This window comes from Saccopteryx bilineata, chromosome 4 (genome assembly GCF_036850765.1).
Source record: "Saccopteryx bilineata isolate mSacBil1 chromosome 4, mSacBil1_pri_phased_curated, whole genome shotgun sequence".
NCBI lineage: Eukaryota > Metazoa > Chordata > Mammalia > Chiroptera > Emballonuridae > Saccopteryx > Saccopteryx bilineata.
The window spans coordinates 36,969,744-36,991,330 of NC_089493.1; the positions used below are offsets into that span (position 1 = coordinate 36,969,744).

General features: G+C 40.8%; 1 protein-coding gene across 7 annotated transcripts in view; it reads right to left on the minus strand.

Moving 5' to 3' along the window:
• Positions 1–21,587, minus strand: part of SYNE2 (spectrin repeat containing nuclear envelope protein 2) — a 351,348-nt gene that overhangs the window by 310,502 nt on the left and 19,259 nt on the right. The window lies entirely within an intron of this gene.

Below are 21,587 nucleotides of genomic sequence, written 5' to 3' on the forward strand. Positions count from 1 at the left end.
AGGCGGCTCCTCTGGCCCTGCCCTCCCGCCCGTGGCTCTTCTTGAGGCTCTGACCTGTGTGCCTGTTTCTCATCTCAAGGGCCAGGCAAGGGGGACCCAGCAATCCAAATACACTGGGTCTAGCTACTCTCCACTAAATACAATAGGGAGTTAACAAGGTCATTTTACTCCTCAATCACGGCAGGAAACAGATCAAGTTAAAGACGCAAAGCTATATCCAAGAAGACCCACTTTAGACAAATTATATTAGTGAAAGTTTCAGCTACATTGGTAAGATATATATCTACAGAATAACAGCAAATGCTATATAGCTAATGCCTGCCACGTCTACAATGAAAAGATTCCAACAGTGAAACCATGTCTTTTCCATCTCATCCCCCAGAAAGTACAAGTGAAGACTAAAACAGAGGCAATCCAAAACTGATTACAATCTCTCCTCTGTCATACATGCTCAAATCTGTGTTGCCCTTCACTGTGTTTATTGGAACTGACTTAGGTTATACACAGACCTTTGTTATAAAGTGTAATAAAATACCCACCAAAAGCCTCATGCAGAATATCAAAGGCCAAACACTGCTCACAAAGATTCATGTGCAAATGGAACTTGTGGAATGCAGGTAGTTCCGGAGGCTCGGCTCCAAAGACTAGACATGGTTGAAAGGGCAAGATCACACTGAGTGAACGCCCCCAGTCAACACAGAGCGTGCCTCTCCAGAGCCACACTGACTCACTGCACACGAAGCCATTAAAAAAAATTGAAGGCTGTATAAAAGAATCTATACTGAATGAGGAGTGTGTTTAAAAAAACTTGTTTGTTTCTAACATTTATGCAGTAAAATTAAAAAAAAAAAACTAGAGTAAAGAAGCACATGCTTGACACTGAGTTTTAAAGCATAAATGAATAAAGAAAAACTGAAGCATATTTACCAATAAATAACACCTAACTCAGAATAAAATAGAGTGCACACTGGGCACCAAGTATTTTACATACATATGCATGTATGCCTCATAACACATCTCTGACAGAGATACTACTGTCACCTGCTTAAGATGAAACCAAGGCTGGGGCAGGGGTGAGGGGAGTGAGGGGGATACAGGGGGGAGGCACCTTGTTCAAGTGGCTCAGCCAGTGAGCTGGGTCTTAAAGCTATATGTCTCACTCCTGCATCCACAGTCTGAACCCATATTTCATATATATAATCCCCAAATTAGTTAGTCAGAATAAGTAAACTTTTCAAGTAATTATATAGCTTACTCTTTGAATAACATCAACATTTGTTTTCAATCAGGAGTGATGGGAATACCTTGACCCACTAAATACAATATCTGGAATATATGATTTGTCTTCTTGGGTGACTTAAGATCATCATTATTAATTACTGTACTACTCATTAAAAGCAGGTATGACCTAGCTCCTCACTAACTTCATCCTCAAGAGTGCGTTTTTCAGGTTGACATTTTTCAGAACGCACAAAGCAATGCTTCTGGCCTTGGTTCTGCCTCATGAGCAGGCCCTGACACCCCCTGAGCTCGCTTCCTGTGCTACAACATAGCGACCCGTGGCTTCACCTGTTCACAAAGCTTGCTAAAGACTCAAATGAAACAATACAAACAAGATCAGGAAACTATAAATTGCAGCAAGGTTGTAGGCTTGATTATTTCTCTTCAATGACTCTGATAGATCCTAAACTCTTCTTCTCAGATATTATTTTAAAGGGGAATAAAATTCACATATGACTAACAGTCTCCACAATTCAACAGTAATTTGGCTGGCTGGCGGTTAGAAGTATGCTACAGTTTCTTATGATGAACTTCAATAACTGTCCCTTTTGTTATCGTGGCCTCTGCAAGGCCATCGCACTAAGGCTGATAGAAATTTGTGTCCTCCCAAGTGGTGTGACTATGTCGTATCTTCACCACTGGACATGTGCACAAAATGCAGCAACAGACTCTCTGATGTGGTAGGTCAAATTCACTGAGAGAGGAATTAAGTCGGATTTTTTTCATTTCTTTAGAGAAAGTAATCTGTGTGATGTCTCTGACCCAAAGGATCAAATTCTTCCATAGCAATATCCCACAAAGTCACCAAAGTTAAGAAGCAATCATGCGAACAACTTCATAGGTAACTGAAAGATATAGTTTCCTCTAAAAAGCAAACCACATTCTGACACATATGAGCAGATAACTTAAATAAGAGGAAATGTAAGTACTCAAACACAAACAAACACATGCAAAAACATTCACTCTCCTAGTATGCAAAGAAACTGACATACATGATATACACGAAGACTCTACACTATACACACAACCATTTTTGAAATCAATATAGTCATATGTAACTTGTATCATAAAAATGCACATACAATTTGACTCAGTAATCTCACTCCTGGGAATCTATCCTAAAAAGTAATTACTCAGAAACAAAAAGATAAATATATATGAATCCTCAATACTGGGATGATTTGTAAAATTTGGTACATCAGAGTAAAAAATGTTTAATCAAAACAAAACCAATCATTAGAAAGTTTACAAAAAGTTTTACATAAGAAAATGCTAAGATAAATAAACAGAATAAAATGTTTCTGTTCAAAAGGAATGCAACCATATCAGTATTATATATGTGGACAAAGGCTAAAAGGTAGAGAGGAAAAGTAAAACTGTTCCGTGAGAGCAGTGATTTTCAACCTTTCTCAGCTCATGGCACACATAAACTAATTGCTAATATTCTGCGGTACACCAAAAACTATATTTTTTTGCCAATCCAAAAAAAGTAGGCATAATTTTGATTCATTCACATTGAATGGCTATTGTTGTCATGTTTATATGTAACAATCTAAGGGAAAAGAAGTCAGTGCCCCTACTAAATAGTCAGGTATTGCATGTTTTGAAAATTATTGCAGCACATCGGTTGAAAGTAAGGAATGATGTAAAGTAAGGAGTGATGTAAAGTAAGGAATTTTCGTTCAAAATCTTTAAGCATCATTGCCACCTCATCTTCTAAATGAGAACTATGTGACGGAGACCATTTTTAAAAACCACTTAATGTCAACTTTTGCCACTTTCCTTCCACCAGCTGAAATAAAATACACAAAATTTATGACTATTATCTAAAAAAAAAATAACCAGAAAATAAAATACTCCCTTAAGAATGTGATTTGTGCCTGACCAGGCGGTGGCGCAGTGGATAGAGCGTCAGACTGGGATGCGGAAGACCCAGGTTCGAGACCCCGAGGTCGCCAGCTTGAGCGTGGGCTCATCTGGTTTGAGCAAAAATTCACCAGCTTGGACCCAAGGTCGCTGGATCCAGCAAGGGGTTGCTTGGTCTGCTGAAGGCCCGCAGTCAAGGCACATATGAGAAAGCAATCAATGAACAACTTAAGGTGTCGCAATGCGCAACGAAAAAATTAATGATTGATGCTTCTCATCTCTCTGTTCCTGTCTATCCCTCACTCTGACTCTCTCTCTGTCTCTGTAAAAAAATAAAATAAAATAAATAAAAATAATTTAAAAAAATTTCTCCCTTAAAAAAAAAATGTGATTTGTGATTAATATAGTTCTTTGAATTATCCTGCACTGTTTTTTCACACTAACTATAGAATTTCATCTTGTGATCTTTGTAAAAGATGTTATCTGTGGAGTACTAATGGGAAAATGCAGAAATATTTTTGTCTCCTGCTCATTTATCTGAATACATTTCACTTTCCTTCTTTGTCTGAGACCTTGGAGGATGAACTTTGGACGCCCCTCGTTGCTTAGTGGAGTTACACATTATCACTCTCCCTTTTCCCCCTGCACACAATCAACAGTCTTTGTGTATCAGCTTTTCCACCTTCCCAGCTTCCTTTCTAGGATATACTAGCCCCCTGGGGAGTCTTTCTTGGAAGAAAGGAAGCCAACTGTCGGAATTCAGAATTCAGGGAATAGAGACCCTCTGTGGGCTCTAACCGCTCCTCCTCGGGTTTGTGGATGGGTCTCTGGGGCTCCGCCCATCTTCCTCTGCCCACAGGTCAGCCTTCTCCCGGGCTGCGGCCTCTCGACTGCAGAAGGTAATTTTTCGAAATGTTGTGTCGCCTTTCCCTGACTACTAAGGGAGACATATTTGCAACAAGAAAAAAACTTTTTTTTTATTTTTTATTTTTATTTATTTTTTTTTAATAAATTTTTATTAATGGTAATGGGATGACATTAATAAATCAGGGTACATATATTCAAAGAAAACATGTCTAGGTTATTTTGTCATCAAATTATGTTGCAAACCCCTCGCCCAAAGTCAGATTGTCCTCCGTCACCCTCTATCTAGTTCTCTGTGCCCCTCCCCCTCCCCCTAACTCTCTCCCTCCCTACCTCCCATGTCCTCCCTCCCCCCCCACCCTTGGTAACCACCACACTCTTGTCCATGTCTCTTAGTCTCATTTTTATGTTCCACCAATGTATGGAATCATGTAGTTCTTGTTTTTTTCTGATTTTCTTATTTCACTCCTTATAATGTTATCAAGATCCCACCATTTTGCTGTAAATGATCTGATGTCATCATTTCTTATGGCTGAGTAGTATTCCATAGTGTATATGTGCCACATCTTCTTTATCCAGTCTTCTATTGAAGGGCTTTTTGGTTGTTTCCATGTCTTGGCCACTGTGAACAGTGCTGCAATGAACATGGGGCTACATGTGTCTTCACGTATCAATGTTTCTGAGGTTTTGGGGTATATACCCAGTAGAGGGATTGCTGGGTCATAAGGTAGTTCTATTTGCAGTTTTTTGAGGAACCACCATACTTTCCTCCATAATGGTTGTACTACTTTACAGTCCCACCAACAGTGAATGAGGGTTCCTTTTTCTCCACAGCCTCTCCAACATTTGCTATTACCCGTCTTGTTGATAATAGCTAATCTAACAGGAGTGAAGTGGTATCTCATTGTAGTTTTGATTTGCATTTCTCTAATAACTAATGAAGCTGAGCATCTTTTCTTATATCTGTTGGCCATTTGTATCTCTTCCTGGGAGAAGTGTCTGTTCATGTCCTCTTCCCATTTTTTTATTGGATTGTTTGTTTGTTTGTTGTTGAGTTTTATGAGTTCTTTGTAAATTTTGGATATTAGGCCCTTATCTGAGCTGTCGTTTGAAAATATCAGTTCCCATATAGTTGGCTGTCTGTTTATTTTGATATCAGTTTCTCTTGCTGAGCAAAAACTTTTAATTCTGATGTAGTCCCATTCATTTATCTTTGCCTTCACTTCTCTTGCCATTGGAGTCAAGTTCATAAAATGTTCTTTAAAACCCAGGTCCATGATTTTAGTACCTATGTCTTCTTCTATGTACTTTATTGTTTCAGGTCTTATATTTAGGTCTTTGATCCATTTTGAATTAATTTTAGTACACGGGGACAGGCTGTAGTCGAGTTTCATTCTTTTGCATGTGGCTTTCCAGTTTTCCCAACACCATTTGTTGAAGAGGCTTTCTTGTCTCCATTGTATGTTGTTGGCCCCTTTATCAAAGATTATTTGACCATATATATGTGGTTTTATTTCTGGGCTTTCTATTCTGTTCCATTGGTCTGAGTGTCTATTTTTTGGCCAATACCATGCTGTTTTGATTATCGTGGCCCTATAATATAGTTTAAAGTCAGGTATTGTAATGCCCCCAGCTTCATTCTTTTTCCTTAGGATTGTTTTGGCTATTCGGGGTTTTTTATAGTTCCATATATATCTGATGATTTTTTGTTCCATTTCTTTAAAAAATCTCATAGGGATTTTGATGGGAATTGCATTAAATTTGTATATTGCTTTGGGTAATATGGCCATTTTGATTATATTTATTCTTCCTATCCAAGAACAAGGAATATTTTTCCATCTCATTGTATCTTTTTCGATTTCCCTTAACAATGCTTTGTAATTTTCATTATATAGGTCCTTTACGTTCTTTGTTATGTTTATTCCTAGGTATTTTATTTTTTTTGTTGCAATCGTGAAGGGGATTATTTTTTTGAGTTCGTTTTCTAATATTTCATTGTTGGCATATAGAAAGGCTATGGACTTTTGTATGTTAATTTTGTATCCTGCGACCTTACTGTATTGGTTTATTGTTTCTAATAATCTTTTTGTGGAGTCCTTCGGGTTTTCGATGTATAGGATCATATCATCAGCAAAAAGTGATAGCTTTACTTCTTCTTTTCCGATATGGATGCCTTTTATTTCTTTGTCTTGTCTGATTGCTCTGGCCAGAACTTCTAGCACCACGTTGAATAAGAGTGGAGAGAGTGGACAACCCTGTCTTGTTCCTGATTTAAGGTAGAAAGTCCTCAGTTTTATGCCGTTTAATAGGATGTTGGCTGATGGTTTATCATATATGGACTTTATCATGTTGAGATATTTTCCTTCTATACCCATTTTGTTGAGAGTCTTAAACATAAAATTGTGTTGGATTTTATCAAAAGCCTTTTCTGCATCTATTGATAAGATCATGTGGTTTTTGTTCTTTGTTTTGTTGATATGGTGTATTATGTTAACCGTTTTGCGTATGTTGAACCATCCTTGAGATTCTGGGATGAATCCCACTTGATCATGATGTATTATTTTTTTAATATGTTGTTGTATTCGGTTTGCCAGTATTTTGTTTAGTATTTTAGCATCTGTATTCATTAGAGATATTGGTCTGTAGTTTTCTTTCTTTGTGCCATCCTTGCCAGGTTTTGGTATGAGGGTTATGTTGGCCTCATAAAATGTGTTTGGAAGTATTGCTTCTTCTTCAATTTTTTGGAAGACTTTGAGTAGAATAGGAACCAAGTCTTCTTTGAATGTTTGATAGAATTCACTAGTATAACCGTCTGGGCCTGGACTTTTATTTTTGGGGAGATTTTTAATAGTTTTTTCTATTTCCTCCCTGCTGATTGGTCTGTTTAGGCTTTCTGCTTCTTCATGACTCAGTCTAGGAAGGTTGTATTGTTCTAGGAATTTATCCATTTCTTCTAGATTGTTGTATTTGGTGGCATATAATTTTTCATAGTATTCTACAATAATTCTTTGTATTTCTATGATGTCTGTGGTGATCTCTCCTCTTTCATTTTGGATTTTATTTATTTGAGTCCTGTGTCTTTTTTCCTTGGTGAGTCTTGCCAAGGGTTTGTCAATTTTGTTGATCTTTTCAAAGAACCAGCTCCTTGTTTTATTGATTTTTTCTATAGTTTTTCTGTTCTCTATTTCATTTATTTCTGCTCTGATTTTTATTATCTCCTTTCTTCGGCTGGTTTTGGGTTGTCTTTGTTCTTCTTTTTCTAGTTCCTTAAGGTGTGAAGTTAAGTGGTTTACTTCGGCTCTCTCGTTTGTTCATATAGGCCTGAAGTGATATGAACTTTCCTCTTATTACTGCTTTTGCTGCATCCCAGAGATTCTGATATGTCGTATTTTCATTTTCATTTGTCTGTATATATCTTTTGATTTCTGCGCTTATTTCTTCTTTGACCCATTCATTTTTTAGAAGTATGTTGTTTAGTTTCCACATTTTTGTGGGATTTTTTTCCTCTTTTTTGCAGTTGAATTCTAGTTTCAAGGCTTTATGATCAGAAAATATGCTTGGTACAATTTCAATTTTTCTAAATTTGCTGATATTGTCTTTGTGGCCCAACATATGGTCAATTCTTGAGAATGTTCCATGTACACTAGAGAAAAATGTATACTCTGTCGCTTTGGGATGAAGTGTCCTGTAGATGTCTATCATATCCAGGTGTTCTAGTATTTTGTTTAAGGCCACTATATCTTTATTGATTCTCTGTTTGGATGACTGATCTAGAGCCGTCAGCGGTGTATTGAGGTCTCCAAGTATGATTGTATTTTTGTTAGTTTTTGTTTTAAGGTCAATAAGTAGCTGTCTTATATATTTTGGTGCTCCTTGGTTTGGTGCATATATATTAAGGATTGTTATGTCTTCTTGATTCAACTTCCCCTTAATCATTATGAAATGACCATTTTTGTCTCTGAGTACTTTTTCTGTCTTGTAGTCAGCATTATTAGATATGAGTATTGCTACACCTGCTTTTTTTGGGGTGTTGTTTGCTTGGAATATTGTTTTCCAGCCTTTCACTTTGAATTTGTTTTTATCCTTGTTGCTTAGATGTGTTTCTTGTAGGCAGCATATAGTTGGATTTTCTGTTTTAATCCATTCTGCTACTCTGTGTCTTTTTATTGGTAAGTTTAATCCATTTACATTTAGTGTAATTATTGACACTTGTGGGTTCCCTACTGCCATTTTATAAATTGCTTTCTGTTAGTTTTGTATCTAGTTTGATTCTTCTCTTTTGTTTTTCTATCATTTGTTTTTGTTTGTTTGTGTTCCATATTTCTTTCCTCTGTTGCTACCTTTTTTAAGTCAAGTGTTTTTGTGGTGGTTTTTTTAAGGGTGGTTACCATTAAGTAATGAAAAGGGCACCTACCATATTCATTGTAGTACCCTATCTTATAAGTATTTCTGCACTTCATCATCCTTTGCTACTGTTAATCTCCATCCTCTCCCCCCTTTTTTTCCTTTGTTGTCACAGTTTAAGTTTGGTTTTATTGTGTTCTTGGTGGAGCTGTTACTTGTGGTGTTGTTTTCTTTTGTTCTTTGAATCTGGTTGGAAAACCCCCCTTAGTATTTCCTGGAGTGGGGGCTTTCTGTTGATAAATTCTCTCATCTTTTCTGTATTTGTGAATGTTTTTATATCTCCTTCATACTTGAAGGATAGCTTTGATGGGTATAGTATTCTTGGCTGAAAGTTCCTCTCTTTCAGGGCTTTAAATATTGGGGTCCACTCTCTTCTAGCTTGTAGAGTTTCTGCTGAGAAATCTGATGATAATTTAATAGGCCTTCCTTTATATGTTGTACTCTTCTTTTCCCTGGCTGCCTTGAGAATTTTTTCTTTGTCATTGGTTTGTGTCATCTTTATTATGATGTGCCTTGGAGTGGGTTTGTTGGGGTTAAGAAAACTTGGTGTTCTGTTTGCTTCTTGAATTTGAGGCTTTAGTTCCTTCCACAGGCTTGGGAAGTTCTCGTCTATTATTTGTTTGAGTATATTCTCCATTCCATTTTCTTTCTCTTCTCCCTCTGATATACCTATTATTCTTATGTTATTCTTTCTGATGGAGTCAGACAATTCCTGTAGGGCTTTCTCATTTTTTATTATTTTTGAGTCTCTTTCTTCTTCTCTCTGTTGGGCCTCAAGTTGTTTGTCTTCTATTTCACTAATCCTATCTTCAATCTGGGCTGTTCTATTAGCTAAGCTTGTTACCTCGTTTTTCAGCTCGTGAATTGAGTTTTTCATTTCTGTTTGATTTGTTTTTATAGTTTCAATTTCCTTGGTAATATATTCTTTGTGTTCATTGAGTTGTTTTCTGATCTCCCTATATTGCCTTTCTGTGTTTTCTTGTATATCTCTGAGTATTTTTAAGATTTCTATTTTAAATTCTCTGTCATTTAGCTCCAAGTCTTCCAATATGTTAAGTCTTTTCTCCATAGATTTTTCCACATCTATTTGTGTTACCTCTCTTTCTTTTGTATCCATAATATTCGATTTCCTCTTTCTTATCGGCATCTGAGGGTGGTCTTATTGATAGCACGCAGGCGCACTCCCTCGCGGCTTGAATGAGCGTCGCTGCTGCAGTAGCTTCCTCCACAGCCTCGTCTCTCAGATTCAAGTGATAACAGTCCTTTTGCTTTCAGTTTGTGTGGAACTCCGGAATGCTCCGAGGATAAATTTTTCTGTTTCTAGTTGATAAATTTGTTGTGATTTAGGGGAGAGCTGTCGGACGCGCTTCTCACAGCGCCATTTCCGTGACGTCACTCTCGAAAAAAACTTTTAAATTCATCTTCTGATGAAACTAGCATGAAGGAAAGCTTCTCCAAATCTCTTATTATTGAGACAAATTAACCCTAACTCTGTTTTTCCCATCTCAGATTGTGAGGCATCAGGAGTCTAAACTCCTTAGCATCTTCCAGGTACAGAACGGACTTCCTTTACACACATCTCTTCACTCAGTGGAGGACAAGGCCATTCTTTCTCCCGTTTTATTACTTCTATATATACAAAAGCCCCAAAGGTTCTGACAGAAGTCTTTCTAGCTCCCTGGTCTGAAGGCAGGGACTTCCGTTACTCCTGCCAGGACAGAGTCCTCCACGTTCCCTCAGCTACAGACCAAGGCCTTTTTCCCTCACGTTTATTATCCCAAAATGCACGGGTTCCATTACTTGTATATTATTTTCTTCACATCTGTCAATTATTTTGATCCCTAATGTAAAAAAGAAGAGTCCTTAAGGATTTGAGCTCTTTTATATGTTAAAAGAACCAATAATGCGTGCTGAGCAATGAAGCAAACTGCATTATTTGATGGGCTGGGTCAGATACTTAGTGATTATGCCTAAATTTTCTGGATTGCTGCTTTAAAAACGGTCTTCCACCGCAGAGACTGGAAGTCCAGAAATCCAGGGGGAAAGGGTGTCAGCAAGTCACTCTTCTGATTCCTGTGTAGCCCCAAATATAAGAGATATGAACAGACTTGTCTGAACAACAACCAACCCTCCCACACTCCCACCATAAGGCTGTGCCCTGTCCCCAGAGCAGGGCTGCTAACTGGAGTTGCAGGCCCCAGCAGGGAGTGTGGGTGTCATCAGGTACAGACAAATGAGGTCTAGACATGCCGGCCCCACAGGGTAGAGAGTCACACGCATGTTCCCACTTGTGCCAGTTCAATGGCCTAGCCTGTAAAACGCTGAAAGCCACACCTTGAGAGATAGTCATAAAGGGGCACGGTTGGGAAACACAGGAAAAGAGGCAGATGCAAAGAATAAGAAAGCAAAAGAAAAAACATAGACGCTTTCATTAGGGAACATAAAATATGCCTCTTTGATCCCAAACTTCATTGGTAAATTATCAAGCTCCAGTCCCTGGCTTTTAACAATATCATGATTAGCCCAGAAATATCGGAGCTGTGACTTTATACCAGTGCAGGTCTTCCAAAGCATTCTGTAATTCTATCCCAACCACAATATTAAAATGTAGAGCTAGTTCTTCCTACTTCCACGGTTTCCTTCATCTCTATTAAGGTAAAATATGAATGGAGTGAACCTAACCAACCACCTCTCAGCAGAAAAAACAGGAACTCTCAGAAACCTCATCTGTACAAAATCCTTCCCTAAAATCCTCCTCCCAAATTTTGACCTACTGACTTACCAATTCTTGGCTGTGAGTGGCAATAAAAAGCGAAGTTTTGGTTTTGAACCATAGGTTCCTATTTTGACGAAAGTTGTAAATTATAGATCTTCCATTTTTTTCCTTAAGTTGCATGGGCTTGCTATTTTTATATATGAAAACAGCCATGAGCACCTTTTTTTCTCTCCCTGAGGGCTTCCCATAATCTATTTATAGGACTGGAAGTGTGCCAAACCCAAACATAATTTACTGTGCTATTTCCGTGACTGACAATCTTGGTTTTGTTTTCCTCTTATCCTAAGGGAAAATCAATTGCCCAGCAAATTAATGTATCCCTCATCCTTTTATCCTTAAAGACCAACAATCAAAACTGATTTAGGTCTCAACTGGTCTATTTCTGGCTCTGCGTGGATGATAATCCTCAGTAACAGGTTTTTTGGACTAAGTAACAGACTGGGCACCCAGGGATACTGGTTCTGACCCCTTTTCTTTAACTGACTCACTGGGAGGCCTTTAACGAGACAGTCACCAGATTATCTCAGTTTCTCTGGCCATAAAAGATGATTACTACCAAAGCAGTCAAAGGAATCTCGTTCATTGTTGTTTTTTTTAATTGAGAAATCATCAGCCTGACCTGTGGTGGTGCAGTGAATGAAGAGCTGACCTGGAATGCTGAGGTCGCCAGTTCAAACCCACGGTTTCTCCAGGTCAAGGCACATAGGAGAAGCAACTACTACAGAGTTGATGTGTCCCACTCCCCGTCCCTTTCTCTCTCTCTAAAATCAATAAATAAAAATCTTTAAAAAGAGAAAAATAATTAAAGTATAATGGTATCCACTACTGCAATTATATAAATGTATGGCCAGTACATATAAATGGGGCCATGCTCATGCAGGTTCCCATTAGATTCAGACAGACGGTAAAGAAACAGTCCAGCCAAAAAATGTTGGACCTGACCTGTGGTGGCGCAGTGGATAGTCGACCTGGAAATGCTGAGGTCGCCGGTTCGAAACCCTGGGCTTGCCTGGTCAAGGCACATATGGGAGTTGATGCTTCCAGCTCCTCCCCCCCCCTTCTCTCTCTCTGTCTCTCCCTCTCCTCTCTAAAATAAATAAATAAATTTTAAAAAAATTAAAAAAAAATGTTGGGCCATTCTTTATTAAACTCTCGCACCTGCCGACGAGCCAACACACAGGGAAAACACTTCCCTCTTCATTCATTCAGAGCTCACAAAGCCCTGACACATTATCCGGTTCCACAACCAGGAGAATCTTCTCCGGTTTCTCCTAGAAGCAAAGGCCTCACCTGTCTCAGCAGAGCTCGCAAAGCCCCTCACCTCTGGTTCCCCATCTGCACCCCATCTGCACACCTTCTTCCTTCTCTCCATACAAACTCTGCAAACATGGCTTCCTTCTCTGCAAAACTGGCTTCTCTCTCCTCCAGCAAACACTAGCAAGACAATGGCCCTTCCCAAGCAGGAAGGTAATTTACAATTTCACAGATCACATACCTAACGCTGCCCAGCGCCATTTTTCAACACTAAAAGTGAGCAAACTCAAAAAATACAAATTTCACAAACTCATTTGCCCAACAATAAGATTTAAGACATCAGTTCAATTCATAGCCACCCAATCCACTCCTGTAATTTCATAAAACATAGCCTAGCACACACTGGAATTAGGAACCAAGAAAAGAATATGCCATAGTTGCACTCATAATGAGCTGTATTTTCCTGAAGCCCTGGAATCAGTACACAAGCAGGAGCTACTAAATCCACCTGAGCACCTGGAGCAGGGTGGGGCCTCTGGCATTCTCATTACCCAGGGTTCCATCAGGGTCTGCAGGGATCCATGAGGCCTCGAGCACATCCAGGCTGCTGTAAGCAACCCAGAGATTTGAATGGGATCAGACCTTGGTGCACTTCAAGTCATTAGGGCTCAGGATCTTCCCTAGAGGCAACCATCCACGCTGGGAAAATTTGAAGAATCCAGGCCCCTAGGTTTGAGCCCTTGTGAAATTCCATTGGAGAGAAGGAAGAAGGAATACCCAGAAAATCAGACATTTTAGGTTTCTAAGGTCAACCCAAACCAAATTCTTGGGATTGCCTTAGTGCAGTGATTGGCAAACTCAGTCAACAGAGCCAAATATCAACAGTACAACGACTGAAATTTCTTTTGAGTGCCAAATTTTTTTTTTTTTTTTTTGTGGGCCATAGTCTTTAATCCTAGCTTGCACCCGGCGGGCAAGTAAAAATACACACTGGGCTCCAAAACCCAATCACATTCAGTGCTCACAAAGCCACTGACTTATCCGAGTTTCCTAGAATCAAAGGTTTCTAGCTCACCAGCCTTATTCTCCTCAGTTCCCCATCTCCTTCCTTATCCCAAATACAAACTCTATACAAACTGGCATCTCACCCAGCACTCCACCATCTTGGCTGCTTCTCCTGGCCTCCTCCACGTGGCCTTTCTCTGCTCTCCTCTGCTCTCTCTTCTAATGATGATCTCAGGAACCAAGAGCCAAGTCCCATTCTGCCTCCATTTTATAGTGTAGAAATCCAAACCCTTAATCCAATATACATAATAGGGAAGTCTCTAATACAAAGTCACTTCTCTGAGGCATGATAGGATTGTACCACCTCACACCAAAAAGGGTGGGACAGGCTTAATCCCAAAACCAAGCCTCAGGCTACAACGATTCTCAACAAGTGCCAAATTTTTTAAACTTAAACTATATAGGTAGGTACATTGTTATTAACTTAATTAGGGTACTCCTAAATGGGCCTTTGCTAAAAAAACGTCCTCAATCTGAGAGCCGCATGTGGCTTGCGAGCCATGGTTTGCCGACCACTGCCTTGGGGGGGGGGGGGGGTAAGACCCTCAGGTCCAACGTAGTTTAAACCAGAATCATTGGGATCTTCCTGGTACACGGACCCCCTAAAGCAGTGTTTTTCAATAGTGTGCTGTGAGACATGGTCAGGTGTGAGTATAAATACATTTAGAAACCATATTATTAACTATATGTATAATATGTACTGTGTGAGAGTGTCATTTTGGTAGGTGGTATGCCCCAGGATTTTGTAATGTAAAAAATGTGCCGCAGTTCAAAAAAGGGGAAAGTCAGAGGACTCTTCTAAAATTCACCCTTTGCAGCCCTGGCCGGTTGGCTCAGCGGTAGAGCGTCGGCCTAGCGTGTGGAGGACCCGGGTTCGATTCCCGGCCAGGGCACATAGGAGAAGCGCCCATTTGCTTCTCCACCCCTCTGCCGCGCTTTCCTCTCTGTCTCTCTCTTCCCCTCCCGAAGCCAAGGCTCCATTGGAGCAAAGATGGCCCGGGCGCTGGGGATGGCTCTGTAGCCTCTGCCTCAGGTGCTAGAGTGGCTCTGGTCGCAACATGGTGACGCCCAGGATGGGCAGAGCATCGCCCCCTGGTGGGCAGAGCATCGCCCCTGGTGGGCGTGCCGGGTGGATCCCGGTCGGGCGCATGCGGGAGTCTGTCTGACTGTCTCTCCCTGTTTCCAGCTTCAGAAAAATGAAAAAAAAATTAAAAATAAAAAAATAAAAATAAAAAAATAAAATAAAATAAAATTCGCCCTTTGCAACAGGCACTTTGGCCGGAGATCCTCTTCCATGCTGCGGTCTCTGGCATGGTCTGGGAGCTCTGGGACCCTGCAGAGGGCATAAACCGGCCCTGCCACCTTGCCAGCCAAGCACCACGTTGGTAACACACTGGTAGTCCCTCAAATACACCTGCTTAAAGATCCGTGCCAAAAAACAGAAAACAATTTACTGTAAATATTAACATTTTTTTTTAAGTTTTACTTGTTATTGTTTAAGAGATGAGGAGGTTTTATCCCCCCTGTTCTGGCTGCTGTGTATTTCTTAACTCAATTTCCTTTTCTAAATCAATCCCAGTACTTTCACTTCACCAATCCCATTGTGCAAGGTCCCATAAAGGTCTCCGATTCCACAAAAGCAGGCGACAGCTTGCGCGCGCTGGACCAGTAACGCCGCCGCACCTCCTCCGCCCCACGCTCAACTTCCCATTAGAAGAAGGAAGTGAGGGTGCTGGAAGAGAGCCCTAAATTGTTGTCCTTGTTATTGTGAACCTTTAAATAGACTTTAGTATGTGTAAGGGCTTTGGGGTTCTGCTCATAAAAATCCTGCGGGAAGGCCAGTGCGGCTATAAAATCAAAAAACGTTGCATCCTATGCTATATTATCACTAGGAACTGGGGCTCAGAAAGTGAAAACTATCCCCTCAAAAATGAAATCAAGATTCTTTGAAAATCAAAACCTTGCAAGGATTCTTTTCATTCATGTGATGATGAAGATCAAAATTAATTCTGATGAACCGTCTCTGAGGTCTGTCTGCTAGTATGTTAACACCATGCCCTTAGCATGAACAAAATTTCTTTAGACACTTTCCCCTTTTGACATTTTTTTATCTTCTATGTCATTGAATCAATTTTATGTGGCAAGATAATGCAAAGAATTTCAGAATAAGTGTGGTGATCTCTTTTTTTTTTTTTTTTTTTTTTCATTTTTCTGAAGCTGGAAACAGGGAGAGACAGTCAGACTCCCGCATGCGCCCGACCGGGATCCACCCGGCACGCCCACCAGGGGCGATGCTCTGCCCACCAGGGGGTGATGCTCTGCCCATCCTGGGCGTCGCCATGTTGCGACCAGAGCTACTCTAGCGCCTGGGGCAGAGGCCACAGAGCCATCCCCAGCGCCCGGGCCATCCTTGCTCCAATGGAGCCTTGGCTGCGGGAGGGGAAGAGAGAGACAGAGAGGGAAAGCGCGGCGGAGGGGTGGAGAAGCAAATGGGCGCTTCTCCTATGTGCCCTGGCCGGGAATCGAACCCGGGTCCTCCGCCACGCTAGGCCGACGCTCTACCGCTGAGCCAACCGGCCAGGGCAAGTGTGGTGATCTTAATTTTGACTAAGCAAATACAGAAAGCTAAAATAAAAATACAGCTTGTTTTCAAAATGTTTCATGTTGCTAATTCCTCCAGCAAGATTTTTGTTTTCACTTTGGGATTAAAGTCCGCAGTTTTTGTTTCTTTAAAAAAAAAAAAAAAAAAAAAAGGCAGTTATAGCAAACGGGCTCAAAATATTTTCTGCCTCTAAAAATAAACGTCTTTCTTTTTGGACAACAAGCTTAACTCTAAAGTTCTAATTATTCCCCAGACAGAAGAGACCAGTTAATCAGCAATTTGCAAGAGAAGAGAGCTCCGGCAGGTTACAGAAATTCCACCAGTAACCCCTCGGCCTGTCCTCCACCCGCAAGATCATGCAAATTACAGTACTTGGTTAGCTCTCAACAACAAAAGAAGCCTACAGTGCGGGGAGGGCGGGAGTGAGGCAGTGGAGAGGTGGAGGGCGGGGTTGCAGGGCGGTCTACTGCCTTTGTGGGATCCGTTCCGCTAATGGGGGGAGGGGAGGGGACGGGAAGCGATGCTCCAGGAAAAGGCAACCTCTAGCACTCAAGTATTTTTAAATGTTTATGTCCTTTTGTATGACAACAAAAAGGTTTAAAAAAATTGAAATCAACAAAATGTTGGATGCTCTGAAGGATGGCTATCCAATAGATGCAAGTGATTTAGAAGTAAGAAGAAACAAGGAAGGGAAAGAAAGAAGCAAATAAATCAGGAAAGCAGAATGAATAGGAAGATTACACTTTGGAGCCAAGGAAAGATTTAACTGTCCTAATCCTGGTGCTTAAAGTCCTTGAAATAATAACCTTCCGGAAAGCAGATACAAGTAGCCAACCAAAGAACAAATAGCCTAACATGTATCTCTGTCAAACCACTGTTCACTAGAGGAAAAATGGGGGAGAGAGCCCAAATCACCCACTACCCAGTTAGTTTACACAAACAAAGTTCTGGAAAGGAACTTCCTGAGCAATGGCCTGAGTTCTCCCTTCACTTTATAGTTCCTGTTATAGTCTGTGGCCCAACCCTGGTTCACTGAGGACGAAGGGTGCCATCCAGTATCCAGCTTTATTTAGTGAAGAACAAAAAATGAGAATTTTAGAATTTCCCATATAGGCTTTCCTCCAAACCTGTTAGAGTACAGTGAAGTCAACACCTTCACCTAAATAACCATGTAAATATGGGAAAATTAAATAAATCTCTACAAACAGGAATGTTAGAGCATCATCCCTACAGGCCAAGGTTGCGAGTTCAATTCCCAGTGAGAGTACATATAAGAATCAATCAATGGGCCATAATCTGTGGCTCCATGGATAAAGCATAGACTCAGCGTGCCAGAGGTCACGGGTTCAATCCTAGTCAGGGCACACAGGAAAAGCAATCAATGAGTGCACAACTAAATAACAAAAAAAGTTGATACTTTTCTTTTTTTTCATGTATGTATGTATGTATGTATGTATGTATGTATGTGTGTGTACTGAGTTAGCAATTCTTCTCTGACTAGGGATCCAACCCGCAAACTCTGGGATTCTGGCCAACACTCTACCAGTCAAGCTATCCAGCCAGAGCAAGTTGATGCTTTTCTCTCTCCTGTTCCCTCTCTCTCTCTAAGTCAATGGGGAATAATTTTTTTAAGAGAAGCAAAGAGGGAGGGAGAGGGAGAGAGAGAGAGTGGAGAGAGATGAGAAGCATCAATTCATAGTTGTGTCACCTTAGTTGTTTACTGATTGCTTCTTATAGGAAGAGGGGAAAGGGGGGCCTCAAGCCAATGACCTTCACCTCAAGCCAGCGACCTTGGGCTTCAAGCCAGCAACCTTTAGGCAAAAGCCCATGGCCCCTTATTAAAGCTGGCAAGCTGGCAAGCGAACTCAAGTCCGATGAGCCCACACTCAAGCCGGTGACATCAGGATCTCAAACTTGGGACCTCAGTGTCCCAGGTTGACTGACGCTCTATATACTGAGCCACCACTGGTCAGGCAGGAAAAAATTTTTTTTTAATTTAATAAAAGAAATCAGCCAGTGAATAGTATAATTAAGTGGAATAACAAATCGTCTCTCTCTCTTTCTCCCTAAAATCAATAAATTAAAAAGAAAGAATTAAAGACTATCAAATATAAATCCAGGCCCTGGCCGGTTGGCTCAGCGGTGGAGTGTCGGCCTGGCGTGCGGGGGACCCGGGTTCAATTCCCAGCCAGGGCACATAGGAGAGGCACCCATTTGCTTCTCCACCCCCCCCTCCTTCCTCTCTGTCTCTCTCTTCCCCTCCCGCAGCCGAGGCTCCATTGGAGCAAAGATGGCCCGGGAGCTGGGGATGGCTCCTTGGCCTCTGCCCCAGGCGCTAGAGTGGCTCTGGTCGCTACAGAGCTATGCCCCGAGGGGCAGAGCGTTGCCCCTGGTGGGCGTGCCAGGTGGATCCCGGTCAGGCGCATGCGGGAGTCTGACTGTCTCTCCCCGTTTCCAGCCTCAAAAAAGAAAAAAAAGAAAAAAAAAATATATATATATATATAAATCCATACATATCTATAGTCACAGGCATATTAATACTCAGACAATTCTATTGGTGTACTTCATTCACATCAGTCTGATCAGAGGATACTGAAATTCTTTTTTCAATTGTAAAGAGATGTATGTAGCTCCAAAACCACAGGAAAGGCAAAAGCTATGATAGGTTCTATGCAGCCTCCTAAGTATAAATTTTACTGAGTATCTGTTTATTAAACAAGTTTCCAAGAAAATACAAAAATGTACTTAAAAATCAATAATGACACCTGAACAGGGCTGGTACTGTGAAGAGAGTGTCAACCTGGAACACTGAAGTCCTAGGTTTGAAACCCCAAGGTCGCCGGCTTGCGCGTGGGCTCATCTGGCTTGAGCATGGGATCATTAATATGGTCCCATTGTTGCTGGCTTGAGCCCAAAAGTTGCTGGCTTGAAGGACAAGGTCACTGGCTTAAGCCCGAGGTGACTGGCTTGAGCAAGAGGTCACTGGCTCAGCTGGAGCCCCCCTATCAAGGCATGTATGAGAAGCAATGAATGAACAACTAAGGTGCCACAACTACAAGTTGATGCCTCTCCTCTCTCTCTCTCTCTCTCTCTCTAACACACACACACACACACACACACACACACACACACATCAATAAAGAAATGACAAACAACCGGATAGGAAAATAAGCAAAAAATATGAACAGGTGAATTATATCCTTCTACAAGAGGACATAAAAAATTAACTATCCAAAAATACGTGAATAGATAAACTATGGCAAAGTCACACAATAGAATATTAAACAATAAAAATAAATGAATCAGCCTGACCAGGCGGTTACGCAGTAGATAACAGCATTGGACTGGGATGTGGAGGACCCAGGTTTGAAACTCCGAGATCGCCGGCTTGAACATGGGGGTCGCTGGTTTGACTATAGGATCATACACATGACTCCATGGTCATTGGCTTGAGCCCAAAGATTGCTGGCTTGAGCAAGGGTCACTCTGCTATGCTATAGCCCCCCAGTCAAGGCACATATGAGAGGTAATCAATGAACAACGAAGGAGCCACAATGAAGAATTGATGCTTCTCATCTCTCTCCCTTCCTGCCTGTCTGTCCCTATCTGTCCCTCTCTCTGTCTTGTCACAAAAAAAAGAATGAATCAAAGTTATACATTTCAATATATGTAAATGCATCTTATAAATATAAAATTGAGGGGAAAAAAAGCAACTTCCAGAAAAATGCATCCAGAATGATGTCAATTATATACAATCTTTTTTTTTAATGATAAACAATCTTAAAAATATTGGTTAGGACCCGTGACAGTTCTGAAACACCTTGGTATGGCTGGATCCATTGTTCATCGTCAGCATCCATTATGTGCAGCAGTGCCTTGGCAGTATCAGTTGTTAAAGGCTTTGAAAATCACCCTTAACATTTATACTCAACAAAATTGTAAAGAAATGCCTGAGAATGATAAACATCAAATTCAAGAAACCGGTTACCTCTGAGGAGGAAGAAAGGTTCACACCATGTTATAAATATTTTGTTTATTGGATGAAAAATTCATTCTTTTCATTTCAAAGGAAATATATATTTTTTTAATTTTATTTATTCATTTTAGAGAGGAGAGAGGGGAGAGAGAGAGAGAGAGAGAGAGAGAGAGAGAGAGAGATTGAGAGAGAAGAGAGAAGAGAGAGACGGGGGAGGAGCTGGAAGCATCAACTCCCACACGTGCCCTGACCAGGCAAGCCCAGGGTCCCAAACCGGCGCTCCATCCACTGTGCCACCACAGGTCAGGCTAAATATTTTGTTTATTAAGTAAGATGCTAAAGCACATAATTACTTGCTGTTTGATGATATACTTTTCCATAAGTCTTAAATACTACTCAACAATTTAAATATTACAAACACACACACACATGAACACACACACACACACAGCACCAAGATCTCTGAGGAATCTAGAGATTCCTGCTTCTGCCAATTACCTGAGGGACCTTGTCACCATGAATCCTGCCTGGTTCCTCATCTGTGAAATAAAAGGATTGGGGCATTGTTCAGTCCTAAAATTCTGAACTGAATTCAACATGATGGGTTGAGGATGAACTAATGACCACCCATCACTTCTCTAACTGTACAAGGTATAACTCGTACATGAGCCCAGGCTTGCTGACTCACTATAGATAGCACACAAACACTTTAAAGTTACTTTAAAAATGGCCTTTAGCCTGACAAGGCGGTGGCGCAGTGGATAGAGCGTCAGACTGGGATGCCAAGGACCCAGGTTCGAGACCCCGAGGTCACCAGCTTGAGCATGGGCTCATCTGGTTTGAGCAAAGCTCACCAGCTTGGACCCAAGGTCGCTGGCTCGAGCAAGGGGTTACTCGGTCTGCTGAAGGCCCGCAGTCAAGGCACATATGAGAAAGCAATCAATGAACAACTAAGGTGTCACAACGAAAAACTGATGCTTGATGCTTCTCATCTCCCTCCGTTCCTGTCTGTCTGTCCCTATCTATCCGTCTCTCTGACTCTCTATCTCTGTAAAAAAAAAAAAAAAAAAAAAAAGAATAAATTTAACAAGCTTATGAGTCAGATTATGACAAATTCTGTAATATGAATACAACAAAATAAAGTGAGTACATGAGAGGGAAATTTAAAAAAAACAAAAACAACCCAGTCTGACCTACCCATTCTACTGGTAAGTGGGAAAGTAGATGAGAAAAAATAATCAAAAAGAAAGAAAACAGATAAAAAGTTAACTGTTGTGTAATTTAGAAGCTGTTTTTCTTCTAGGGTGCCAGCCAGCAGTGCCCCTCCTAACAACTGTTTAAGAAGTTGTTGAATCAAACTATAATATGTAAATAGAGGGTGTCTCTGAAAAACAGACTTGATTTCTGGAATAGCAGAAGTTCGTGAAATTATTCCCTCCCCTACGCTTCACTTGTGACTTGCTAGAGAGCTTGTAAACTAGTTTCCATTTCATTGCTAG